The 13080-nt window shown below is 38.7% G+C and overlaps 1 non-coding gene across 2 annotated transcripts; it reads left to right on the top strand.

The window, feature by feature from the left end:
• The first annotated feature begins 267 nt into the window (after positions 1-267).
• LOC115709093 (uncharacterized) lies at positions 268-2355 on the top strand. 2 transcript variants are annotated; one of them, XR_009686656.1, is made up of 3 exons: positions 268-662; positions 1264-1670; positions 1820-2355. It is a non-coding gene; the product is annotated as an uncharacterized LOC115709093 (transcript). The 2 variants fall into 2 exon arrangements; XR_009686655.1 differs by having other exon boundaries at positions 276-662; positions 1884-2351.
• Positions 2356-13080: the final 10725 nt, after the last annotated feature.

Genomic DNA, 13080 nt, shown 5'->3' on the forward strand with positions numbered 1-13080 from the left:
TTCCTATTTTTTTTTTTAAAAATACTTTTGTATTTTACCTCTTAATGACGAAGATTGAAGCAAAGATAATAAACAGTCAACCACAACATTGATGAATGTTAGATAATTATCTCTTTTCTGTACAACCTAATTATATTTATTGTTTTTTTTTATACTTTACAAATAACACATTATTCTGTCACTTTGACTATTTTATATCTTTATCTATTAAAAGTGCCTATCTAACGACAATTCTTGTTTAACATTTCTTGGTTTTTTGATTCCGTTAAAGTTAACGTCGACTAACCTATAAATAAAATAATAAATAAATATATTTAATAAACAAAATTACCCATCGGATCTCATCTTCCTTTGAAACCCCTAAAACTTCTCCTATAGAAACTCTAACAACCAGTCCATCTAAAAATATCTTCATGAAACGAACCCCAATCGATTGCTTTATCATTGGAATCGTCGAAGGAAGTTAACGATTATCATGTTGTCGATGGTAAAGTAAGCCCTCTTATTATCCAACGCCCGACGAACCAACAGATAATCGATGTATCCACCTCTGGTCAGAGATCGTTGAAACCAACAGCCCGACGTCTCACTTTCCCTCTCTCTCGCGTGTCTCCCTCTTCCCCTTTCGACCAAGGCCACATCGTCATCTTTAGCAAATATAGGTACTATATATGTATATGTATTAATGTTGGTTTATCTATGATTTGTTACCCTGTTTTGTATTTCTATTCTATTGTTATTTTATTTATTGATTTTATTTGTTACCTTGTTGATTTTTCAATGGTTCGCTAGGTTTTGTCTATTTTGTGGTTTGTTTGCTTATAACAGTTGTTGGTTGACATCGTTCTTATTCACCAATTTGTGCAAATACTTTCTGGGGTTTTAAAATAAAGAAGCAGCTTAGCTATTTTGGATAGTGATTTTGTAAAAATGATTCAACTTTCATGAATTTGTACTTTACTAAAAGTGGGCCACACTCACCTTTATTGCCAACTTATACAAATTCTAAAGCTCATCACGTCGAATAACATGAGACCCAATTGAAGTTTTTGAATTGGACTGTTTAATTTGATGGTATGTTTCAAGGAAACTGTTCGTGAGTCTCTTGAAAACAAATAACATTTCATCACTAGCTTAATTTCAGTTTGATAGCTTAATATTCATTTGCTTTATAACTTAAATCTTAAAAACGATAACAAAAAGCATACCTTTATTTAATTATGTTGTTTTCCTATTATGATTGTCTATTTGGGCTCAATGAAGGAAGAAAAATATGGAAAAGCTTGTGATCGATGTGAAGGAATCGACAATGGTGAAGCCTGCTGCAGAGACGACTTAAGGAATATATGGAGCTCAAATTGGTTATTTCTTATATTTTATTTTCTTTATTTGAATCCTATCATCTTACAGGATAACATTTTTCGTGAAGCACAGACTATGACACTGGTGGAAAATCCTAATGTACGGAAGTCTTACTACTCTTTTGTGAATGGTCAATTTCTTTGGGTAGTCATGCCTTTCATGGCTGGAGGATCTTGTCTTCACATATTGAAAGTTGCACACCCAAATGGTTTTGATGAAGTGGTTATAGCTACAATACTGCGTGAGATATTGAATGGTTGAGCATATATCTACATCTTCATGGGCGCCACATACATAGAGATGTCAAAGTTAGTCCCTTATTATTATTCCTCATTGGTCATTATTCATGTTTTTGTCACAATTCATTGTTAGTTTTTTTCCAAACTTTCTTTTCCTGCATCAAATGCGTATAATCTAATGCTCATTATTATTTTGATTGATATACATGATTTTGTAGGTCGGTGCACATGGTGCAATAAAGCTTGGGGATTTTGATGTTTTTGCTTGCCTTTATGTTTCAGGGGATAGGCAACACGTAAGGAACACATTTGTTGATAGAGTTTTCTTTAGGATTGGAGGGAACTATATCATCCAAGCAATGGCCGTTTGATGAACAAGTTACAATAAAAATTATCCCCTTACAAGAGAGATAGAAAGAACCTCATTCCACAAAACACTAATTTTTCTATGTACTTGAATATCTTTGAATCCCACTTAGGAATATTGATAATATGCATAATGCTAATGGTCTTTTATAGTAATAGAGTGCAGCTTGTACATTACATTTACTATGCAAGTAGTTTCACATAATGTGATTATATATCCTAGAATACAAATAGCCATCACTGTCGCAAAATTTGGCTGATAAAGATTTCGTTAAAAGCATTGTATCATTTGGTGCCAAGTGCCAACATGTATAAAACTGTTTATTAAAGTTTTAAAAAGATAAATTAGCTTTGTGGGGCCTCAAATTTCAAAAATTTAAAATGTAAAGAAAGAGAAACCTTAAATAATCATATCACTCTACTTACAAAAATCTAAAAAAAAAAAGATAAAACCTTAAATAAAACTAACAATACGTGGCTCGCCACGTAACATTCACCTAGTTTTAAAATAAGTGTGTTCAGATACTTTATTCTACATTCTTAATTGTCTTAAATAAGATGATCATATATATATATATGTATAAAATATATATTTTAAAATTTTTACTATTTAAGACAAATTTAAACATAATCGTAATAAGGTTTCAAATGACTAATACTCTCAAAATTCACAAAAATAAATAGTATGTATTTACCAATAAGATTATTGCAAAAAAAATTAGTTCCTATTCGTAATTTATTTTTTCAACCTCCTTACAGTTTTGTTCCATCTTTCTTTAATTTTTTTTTAAAAACATTTATCATTTATTTCAAATAAGTAATTATTTTAGAATTATAATTATATTTTTTGAATAAAAGTAGTAACCTTTTATTAAGAATAGCAATCATTCAAAATAACTGAACGCACTTCAGAAGAACAATCCTCAAACTGAAGTGCACGACCTGAAGAGAAACAAGAGCTCCTGGCAAGACAGTGAGCTGCGTTGTTTGCAGATCGTTTAACAAAACAAATGTCCACAGAATTCAAAGACAATAATAATTGACGCACATCGATTACAAATAAACCAAATTGAGACAACATAGGAATGTTGCTCTTAATAGCTTGAACACACAATAAACTATCAGATTCCAGAACAACATTTTGCCAATGATGTTTGTCAATCCAACTTAACGCCTCTTTGATACCAATGATTTTCGCCATTTCAGGATCAACCCGTCCCATCTTCCCCAAAGTATAGGCTTCAATCATTCTACCATTGTTGTCTCTGGCTAAACAACCCAAACCAAATCGTCCTTCTTGAGCAAACAAAGCACCATCCACATTTACCTTAATCTGATTCCCATTGGGTTTAGACCATTGCTCAGATTTATTCCCATCTACCACCAGATGAGAGAGAGAGTAACCTCTTCTGTCCTGAGCAAACTTAAATTGATCAAGGTTTGATCTTGCTGATGCTACTATACTTGCTGCATTAGAACTCTTTTGCTGCCATACAACTTCATTACGAGCCTTCCATATTGCCCAAGCTATCATTGCCAATTCCTCCAATTCAGCATCTCTACCACGGTTAACAGCCAGCAGAAACCAGTTATAAAAGTCTATATCACCATCAGCAACATTTCCCACATCCACCCGAGATCTGTTCCAACATGATAAAGCTATGGGACAAGTGACAAGGACATGAAAAATTGTTTCATAATCCTCATTGCAGGCGGGACAGGTTGCATTCACTGGAATATGTCTCTGCTACAATTTAACACAAGTAGGCAAACATCCCGAAACCGCTCTCCACAAAAAATTGCAGACCTTAGGAGGCACCTTAATATTCCAGAGAACACGCCAGATATTTGTTGACTGGTCAGTAGGCCAAGCCCCCTTCAAAACCTGCATGTGCTTGTATGCACTATTAACCGTATACCCTCCATGGTTGTCATACTTCCAGTACCATTTATCCTCCACAGTAGTATCGCTTAGCTGAATAGAATAAATGAGGGCCTGATCTCTTTCCTCAAAAAGATCCTGGATAATGTCATCATCCCAACTACGAGAATCAACTCTCATTAGGCTACTAACGGACTGATGCATTAAAGCAGGATGAGTGGAAATTACAAAAGGATTAGTGTCAGGCAACCATGGATCATTCATAACAGAGACAGTTTCTCCAGCCCCAGTCGATCTACTAACACCAGAAAGCAACAGATCCTTAGCTTCGAAAACACTGCGCCAAACAAAACTTGGGTTGTCACCCAATTCAGACTGTAGGAAATTTGCTGCAGGGTAGTATCGAGCTTTAAACACCCGCCCAACCAGAGATGAATCACGAGTCAATAATCGCCACGCCTGTTTTCCAAGGAGAGCGATATTAAAATCACGCAAGTCACGAAATCCCAAACCCCGAGCATGCTTGTGTCGACACATGCGTCTCCAACTCATCCAACTAGTACCCCTTGATTGAGTTTTGCCCGTATTCCACCAGAACTTTGCCATGAGCCTCTCAAGCTCTTTACAAGTATCAACAGGCAGTAGTAAAACACACATAGCATAGTTTGGTAATGCTTGGGCAACTGATTTTAATAACACTTCTTTTCCAGCCCTTGAAAGCATCCTCCCTTCCCAGCCATTTATTCTTTTCCTAAGTTTATCTTTAAGAAAACCCAGGATAGAATTTTTGTTTCTTCCAATAGAGTATGGAAGTCCCAAGTAGGTACCATTTTCACCTGCTTCAAATATTCCCAGCAAATCACATATGGTATCTCTTTGGCCAACAACAGTATTGCTGCTATAAAAAACAGATGATTTTGAAAAGCTTATTTTTTGCCCAGAAGCCAATTCGAAAGTATGCAATAACTCCTTGACATTAAAGGTTTCTTCTTCCATTGCTCTACAATAAATATAGCTGTCATCCGCAAATAACATATGAGAAATTATTGGAGCTTGACGAGAAATTTTACACCCCGTGAGTAGTCCACTTTGCTCATAACTTTTCAAAAGACACGCAAGACCTTCCGCACAAAGAATAAAGAGATAAGGAGACAAAGGATCTCCTTGTCTAATTCCACGAGACGCTCCAATAGGGCCTATTTCATGTCCACCATGAACAATAGAGAAGGACACAGAACTAGTACAATACATGACTAAGTTAATCCACCTTCCATCGAAACCCATCCTTTCAAGCATAGCTCTAATGTAACCCCACTCCAATCTATCATAAGCTTTGCTCATATCTAATTTAAGAGCCATGAACCCCTCTCGTCCTCTTCTTTTCCTTTTCAAAAAAATGCATAATCTCATAAGAGATCATTATATTATCGGAAATTAATCGACCTTGCGAAAAAGCACTTTGTGTCTCCGAAATAATTGTAGGCAGGACATGCTTAAGTCTATTAGCAATGACCTTGGAAATTATTTTATAGAGGACATTACACAGTGCAATCAGACGGAAATCTCCCATATCAAGAGGTTGTTTTTTTTTAGGAATCAAAACCAAATTGGTTGCATTGATACCAGTAGGAAAATGGCCAGATTCGAAAAAAGAATTGACAAAATTAAAGACATCATTACCAACCACATACCAACATTTCTGAAAGAAAGCCGGAGTCATACCGTCGGGTCCCGGAGATTTGTTGGGGTGCATTTGGAATAAAGCCTTACGAACCTCCTCACAAGAAACAGGTTGCATCAAAGATGCATTTTGGTCATGAATAACTCGTGATTGAACAGCAGCAGTAACTTCTCGCCAATTCGTTTGAGCCGAGGTGAAAAGATTTGAGAAGTAGTTCATCATCACATCAGGTAATCCCATTTTCCAATCCACCCACAAACCTGACTCATTTTGAAGTCTCTGAATGGAATTATTTCGACGACGAGCTGAAGCCGAAGCGTGAAAGAACTTGCTGTTATTATCCCCATCTTGGAGCCACAACTGCTTTGATCTTTGGCACCAAAATACTTCCCACTAGGCATAAGTTTCAACCAAGTTCAGTTTCGCTTGTTTGAAATTCGTAATGGAAATATCATCTCGCCCAAACTTCCAGCGTTTCATCTCCTTCTTCCAACGCAAGATTCTTTCTTTAAAATTTCCAGTGTATTCCTTTCCCCAGCCTTGAAATTGAGCACTACAAGCAGCCACCTTACTTTGAATATCACGCTCAATACAGCCCTCCCAACTATCCTTAACCAGCTGAATACACATGGGTTCCCGCAACCAAGCATTCTTGAATTTGAACCTTCCCATTGTAGAATTTGATAGCTCAGTAGTCAAATCCATAAAAATCGGACAATGGTCCGATGTTGAGACTTCAAGATTATAAAGTTTGGCAACAGAGAACATATCAAGCCAAGCTTGGTTAACCAAGCCCCTGTCAAGTCGCACTTCGATCCAGTTATCCGTTCCTCTACCCCTCTCCCAAGTGAAGGGATAGCCACATAAGTCCATGTCTTGCAGTCCACTATCTGTAAGGGCCTGTTGAAACCCCTGAATCAGAAAATCAGGGTAGCAATTGCCGCCTTGTTTATCTTCATAAGAACTCACATTGTTGAGGTCCCCCATTACACACCAAGGAAGATTGGAACTAGTAGAAAGTGAACGAAGTAAGTCCCAAGTAGCCTTTCTTTTGCTGGGATTTGGCTCACCATAGAGGTCAGTGAACCTCCATTTACTTTGTCCCACTACATTAACTTCCATATCAATATAATTGTCAGCAAACCGAATAAGAGAAGCTTCTTCTTCATGTCTCCATAAGAGAGCTATACCTCCACTTCTGCCCTTCACATCAACAGCAAACATTCCATCAAATCCCAGAGAAATTCGAACCTTTTCCACTTGGTCTTGTCTACAAAGTGTTTCACAATGAAATACAAAGTTGGGCTTCTTTTGGACCACAATATCCTTAAGGAAACCAGAGCCCACCAAATCCACATTTTTTGAATCCATTTGAACTTGGGCCTTATTCTTCACTTCCAAATTGTCTTCAGAATTAACACCACCGCCCATCTCAGTTCTACGCCTTTTTGAATCAATTACCATCAAGCAATCTTCCTCAACATTAATGTCATTATGTTCCCCACAATCAGTGTCAGTCAGCCCTCCAATTACTTCAATTGTTGATTCACCTTTCTGTCTATTAGCTGCCTCATTATTGCTTGATTCGTGTCCCACAATTTTCTCCTTCATCACAGCTGCTTGATTAGGATGAGGATACGACATTAATTGTCTCACCGGAGCTGGTCTAGAAACTTGATCTCAATTCGGCTGGTCTGCATCCGTCTGGCATTCCTCCATTACAACTCTAAATTGTTTTAGCCATTTCTTTCCAATCATATGGCTGGTACGTTTTGGTTTAACTCTCATCCAGTCCCCATAAGGTTTAACCAACGACCCGGTTGTTGTATCAAAACATCGTGGGCAAAAATTTTCAGAGTGCCCCATAATCCCGCATATGAAACAAAAAGTAGGAAGATGTTCATATTTGAAATTCGTCCAAAACTCAACCCCAGCAATATTCCGAAGCCTCATACGTCTTTTGAGAGGCTTATTGACATTTATAGTGACTCTAACTCGAAGGAAGTCCCTCCAAAGGCCCAAAAAATTCTTCTCATCAGATTCCACAAATTTACCAATGTAGTTCGCTACATCTTTAGCCAACGTGACTGTTCGAAACCCTGACCGTAAGTCATGCAGTTGAACCCAAAAATCCACCTCATTCAGTGCAACTAATCTGGGATTCTCACCAGGCTTCAATCTTGTAAACACCAGAAGAAACTTATTGAAAGTTCACGGACTCCGATCAATAACGCTTTGAGTGTCAATTTCGTGGTAAAACTGAAACAAGAAACGATTTGTATCCAACTCCTTGACAAACATACCTTTTCCAGGCTGCCATAGCGAAGCCAATAAGTGTTGCATAGCATCAAAATCAATTTATCTCTCTGTTAAAAACCTTCCTACAAGACACCACCGATCGTCATAGTCTTTCTCAGTTTGGTCATTAGTGTCATAATCCAAGACAGCCTCTGATTCTTCATCAAGCCAAATATTGTATCCATCCTCCTCTTCAACTAGTCCTTGCCGACTACTGGAAGCCATGATAAACACAAGTACTCACAAAAGATGACAAAATAGAACTTTTCAACAAGAACAGAACACACAGAATAAAATCTCTCTAGAGGAAAGAGTACACAACCATGTCACAGGACAAGACTTTTAGAAATTGATGGAATCTCATACTTTGAATTATAATTATATTTAATCATATAAATTAATACGATGTTCATTATAATTGATAACATAAGGAAAATTTCACTTTTTGGCCTTAATAATACAACACATATCAAATTTTATACCCCTTACTAATTTGTACAAAACAATTCCACTATTTTTAAATTCTACCCAAAATACCCCTTACATTTAATTTTCCCACTCTCTCTTTCCCTCTCTCTCTTTCTCTTCTTTCCGTTTCTCTCTCCGTCTTTCCCTCTCCTCTTCGTCCCTGCCCACGAAACAAAACAACCAACAACCCTACCCGACCACGACCACAACTAAACCCAGACGCCGACGACGACGACCCACCCCCACGACTAAACCCACAGACGCGACCGAGGACGACGACTCACCCCCACGATGCGACCGAACCACCCACAACGTCCCACACAGATCCACATTGATCCACGACGACCCACGGCCACCCACGACCACGACCACGAACCACCGAGGGAACCCGAATTATAACCGTAAGTTCTTTTCTCATTAAAAATTAGAATTTTCATAGATTTGGATGCGAATTTGTGTATGTTCTTCATATTAGATTGTTTTAGATTGTGTATTCGAATTTGGATGGTTTTCTGCATGTTCATCAGTTGTGTCTATTTTTTGAAACAATTTTATCGATGCGATATCGATAGGATATCGATATAATATCGACAAAATGACCATTAGAAATGTCTGTGTGATAAAGTGTATCGATAGGATGTCGATTGTGTGTCGATAGAATGTCGACATATGTTGAGTGAAAAATTTTTGAACTGAATTTAGTGTTTAAATTTATTTGTCGACCACATGTCGATTGTATGTCGATACATTGTCGACACAATGTAAATTCATTGATATTATTTCGTTGTCGACAGCATGTCGATTGTATGTTGATATGTTGTCGACACTTTATGCTGTTATTTTCTATGTGATATATCGACCCCATGTCAACATGATGTCGACGCAATGTCGATAATATTGTGTGATAATGTGTTGTGTTTATTTTATTAGAATGTTGACAGCATATCGATGGTATGTCGATATGTTGTCGACACGTTATACTGTTATGTTCTGTGTGATGTATCGACCCCATGTCGACATGATGTCGACACAATGTCGATAATATTGTGTGATGATGTGTTGCGTTGATTTTATTGGAATATCGATTACATGTCGACAGTATGTCGATATGTTGTCGAACAAGTTGTGTTGTTGTTTACTTTTGGATGATGTCGACTGAATATCGACATGATGTCGACCTTTCTTAAATTTTTTGACAGTAATATTTTTTTTGTTTTTATTTTTTCAAATGGCTCCCAGACTCATAATTCCAGCATCCAAGCATTTTACTGGCCGCGTTACTTACAGAGGCACCGGGACTTTTGCAAAAATCAAGGCTCGGTTTGAGGAGTTCCATTTGAATAACACGGCGAAGGAAAGCCGTTTCGGCAATTTTTGGAATGTCTTACCCCTGGCATTCTCCTTAGTATTATTTCACCAGCTGATGCTGCATAAGATGAAGGTTGATGCTCAGGAGGAGTTGAGGATGCAGTTTTACGTTGGTCAAAAGGAGCTCAGATTCGGAGTGCTTGAGTTTGCACTCATTACAGGCCTGGACTTCTCCACCGGGCCAACAGAAGAGGAGAAGGCTGTGCAGGTTGCTCGCGAAGGCTCAGACCGATTGATCAACAAATATTTCAACCGTTCTGGTAGTGTGAAGACAGAAGCACTCCAAGATAGGTTCACAAACTGTCAGAACCCGAAAGACTTGTACAACCTCAGCTTGTGCTTGTTTGTTAAGTCAGTGCTTCTGGGTCGCGAGGCTAACGCACTGATTACGCCTGACATACTTAGATATGTCGAAGATCTCGAGTTCTTCTTCCGAATTCCTTGGGGGAAGCACTCATTCGCAAGACTCATGCACTCGCTTCAAAAAGACATGAAGGCGAACTACGAGAAGAAGCTGAGTTTGGATGTTCAGCATGAGTGCAAATACACAGCATATGGCTTCGCACCTGCAGTACAATATTGGGCGTATGAGGCCATTTTGGAGGTAGGGAAGAGGTATGGCACGAATCACGGGATTCGGTTTCCTAGGATGCTTAGCTAGACGAGCAAGGGTGATATTGGGAAGAAAGAAGTCAGTGCATTATTTTCTAGACGGGTATGAATTTCACTTATGTTTAGAGTAATTATTTAACATAAATGCTTGTAATAAATGCTAAATGGTTTTATTCTAATATTTTTTGAACCATAAACAGAATCTTGAAGTGGTGAAGGGGCTACTTCCACGGACAAAGGAGGAGGCATTTGTGAGGACCATATCTTACGATGGTGTGGAAAACTTGGTTGATGATGGTGTGGATGACACAGAGGCTGAGGCAGATACTCAGGTACCAGACACTCAGGAAACAGACACTCAGGTACAAATTTTTGGAACTTTTTTTTTTTATGATTGTTTTATTGTTTTTGTTTTGTGATATTTGTTACATTGTGGAATTATCGTATGCTTACCGTATTTTTTTGGTATATATTTTTTCAGGCCACTGGTTCAGACCCTCCGCCCAGTGCACCATCTTCATCACGCGTTCGTGGTGCCGAGTACGGTGATTTAGTGGGGAGGTTTAAAAGGATCGAGGCTGACCAGAAGGGTATGTACGTTTGTCATACCGAGCTGAAGAAGACATAAGAGACCAGCCATGTAGAGCTGAAGGGTGGTCAGAATGTGATTATGGAGCTGCTCCAAAATATATTGGCCATGTTGAATCGTCCGCCAACGACAGCTTCAGCATCGGAGGCCCCAGCAGATCCATCTACCCCACTACCAGCTGCATCACCCCCATTAGAAGAGGAGGAGGTCTTCCCTGACAGGTACGGTCCTTATGAGGGAGCCCCAGCGACTCCCGTCGATACAGGTGTTATCCATGTACATGACAGCGAGTCCCAGGGTGACATTCTGTCGATAGAGGCACAACCTGCAGGGGTTAAGAGTCGAAAGAGGAAGGGAAATCCTCCTGTATGGTTCCGTGACTACACGAAGATGAAGAAAAGACAGAGGCCTTCTTCGACGTTTGATCCCCTGGCGCCACCGAATCAGCAATTGTTAGATACTTCACGAAAGTTGTGTTGTGGACTCATTCCGAACCACCGACTTCGGGATTTGAGAATTGGTGATTACGGTCCATCATTCTTTTGGAAGCTGCTGATACCACAGGAATGGCTTACAGATGACGTAAGTAAAGTATTTTATAATATTACTTTACTCTACAACTTTATGTGCAATTGATATATTTTGTTGTCTAGCTGACATTTCCCTTTATATGCAGCATATAGATGCAGCAATGCACATGCTGAGGAGGCGACGCGCCGACTATCCATTGACCTTTCCTCAGAACGGTATCATTCTCTCCACATTCGTGACCACCATGATCAGCAGTGCATGGACGAACCACAGGGGTGCAAGGAGAAACTTTGTATGGGAGGGTTATATCCTGGAGTACTGCAGAGGGGTTCATAAGGTATTGTTTTAGTAAGATTTTAAATGTTGAACTATGATTATAAGTTTAATTGTTAATTATTTGGGAGGATTATTATGGTTTGTTAATTGTTTCGATGTTCTCCGTAATTACAGAACCAGTTCTTTCTGAGATGGATGGGTAATGACTTCATTTACTTCATTTTGCATCTTCCGAACCAAAGGCATTGGGTCACAGTTGAAGTTGACATAGAGCTGTGGAAAATTAATGTCTACGACTGTGATTCCAGCGTCTGTCATTGGACCGCCATGGCACCCGTCTTGAAGACTTGGGAAGAACTGCTGCCCTCGCTAATCCATGCAACCGGGGATTTTCCTCGCAACAACCAGATCATGGCGTTAACTAACAAGGATATCACGGTGCTTCCCAATATACATGCGAGTCGAGCCACTCACGACTTAGTTCCGAAGGCAATTAGCAGGTACATAGCGATAAAAAAGTACTATAGTATTAAAATATGTTTTACGTTAGACTAACTTTATATTTTATTTTGCATTTAGTGGTGATTGTGGCGTTTATTGCATTGAGTATGTGGAGCATCTCATGATGCAACGTGGATTGACCGATGTCACGCAAGGCCGGATCAAGTTGTTTCGTGAACGGTGGTGTGTTGATTTATTTTACCAGAATGTCGGCTGATTATATGTGTAATTATGGTGACATTGTATATTTTTTGTAATTAACATTACAGTTATGTATATATAGACTTTCTCTTCGTTCAAATTTTGATAATTATTCGTGGTTTCAAATATAAAATATCGATATTATTCAACAAAAATAACTATTAAACCTAAAATAATTAAAATATTCAAAAAATATTCAACATCGACATTATTTTAAAGCAGTTTCAAACCTGAAATAGAAAACATGTTATTACAACGAATAAGTACACTACCCCTCAAATGCGGGCTTTGCATGTTGCTCTGTTGTGGCCTGAACTGCCACAGCGGCTGCAGTTTCGAGGTACAAAACCTTTTTTATCACCAGACGGGAAACGGTTCTCCCGTCTTCTTCCAGCGTTGCTTTTTCTTGGACGACTTACAGGCTTCTTTCCACAGGTACCCCAACTTTCATATTCTTGATGTGTTATGGGAGAACCCAATCATCCTCATCACCAGCAAGATTGATGGTATCATCGTAAATCTTCTTCCACGTTTCTTTTGAATAATAAGGTGAGCAAAGCGTGTACACACTTGTGTTTGTTTTCAATGCCGCGACACATGCATGAAGGCAAGGGAGTTTCAATAACGTGAACACGCCGCAGGTGCATGTTCTTTCAACTAGGTTCACATCACCACCTCTTTCACCGTTAGGTTCCCTACCAACGTT

This window comes from Cannabis sativa, chromosome 3, assembly GCF_029168945.1.
Source record: "Cannabis sativa cultivar Pink pepper isolate KNU-18-1 chromosome 3, ASM2916894v1, whole genome shotgun sequence".
Lineage (NCBI taxonomy): Eukaryota > Viridiplantae > Streptophyta > Magnoliopsida > Rosales > Cannabaceae > Cannabis > Cannabis sativa.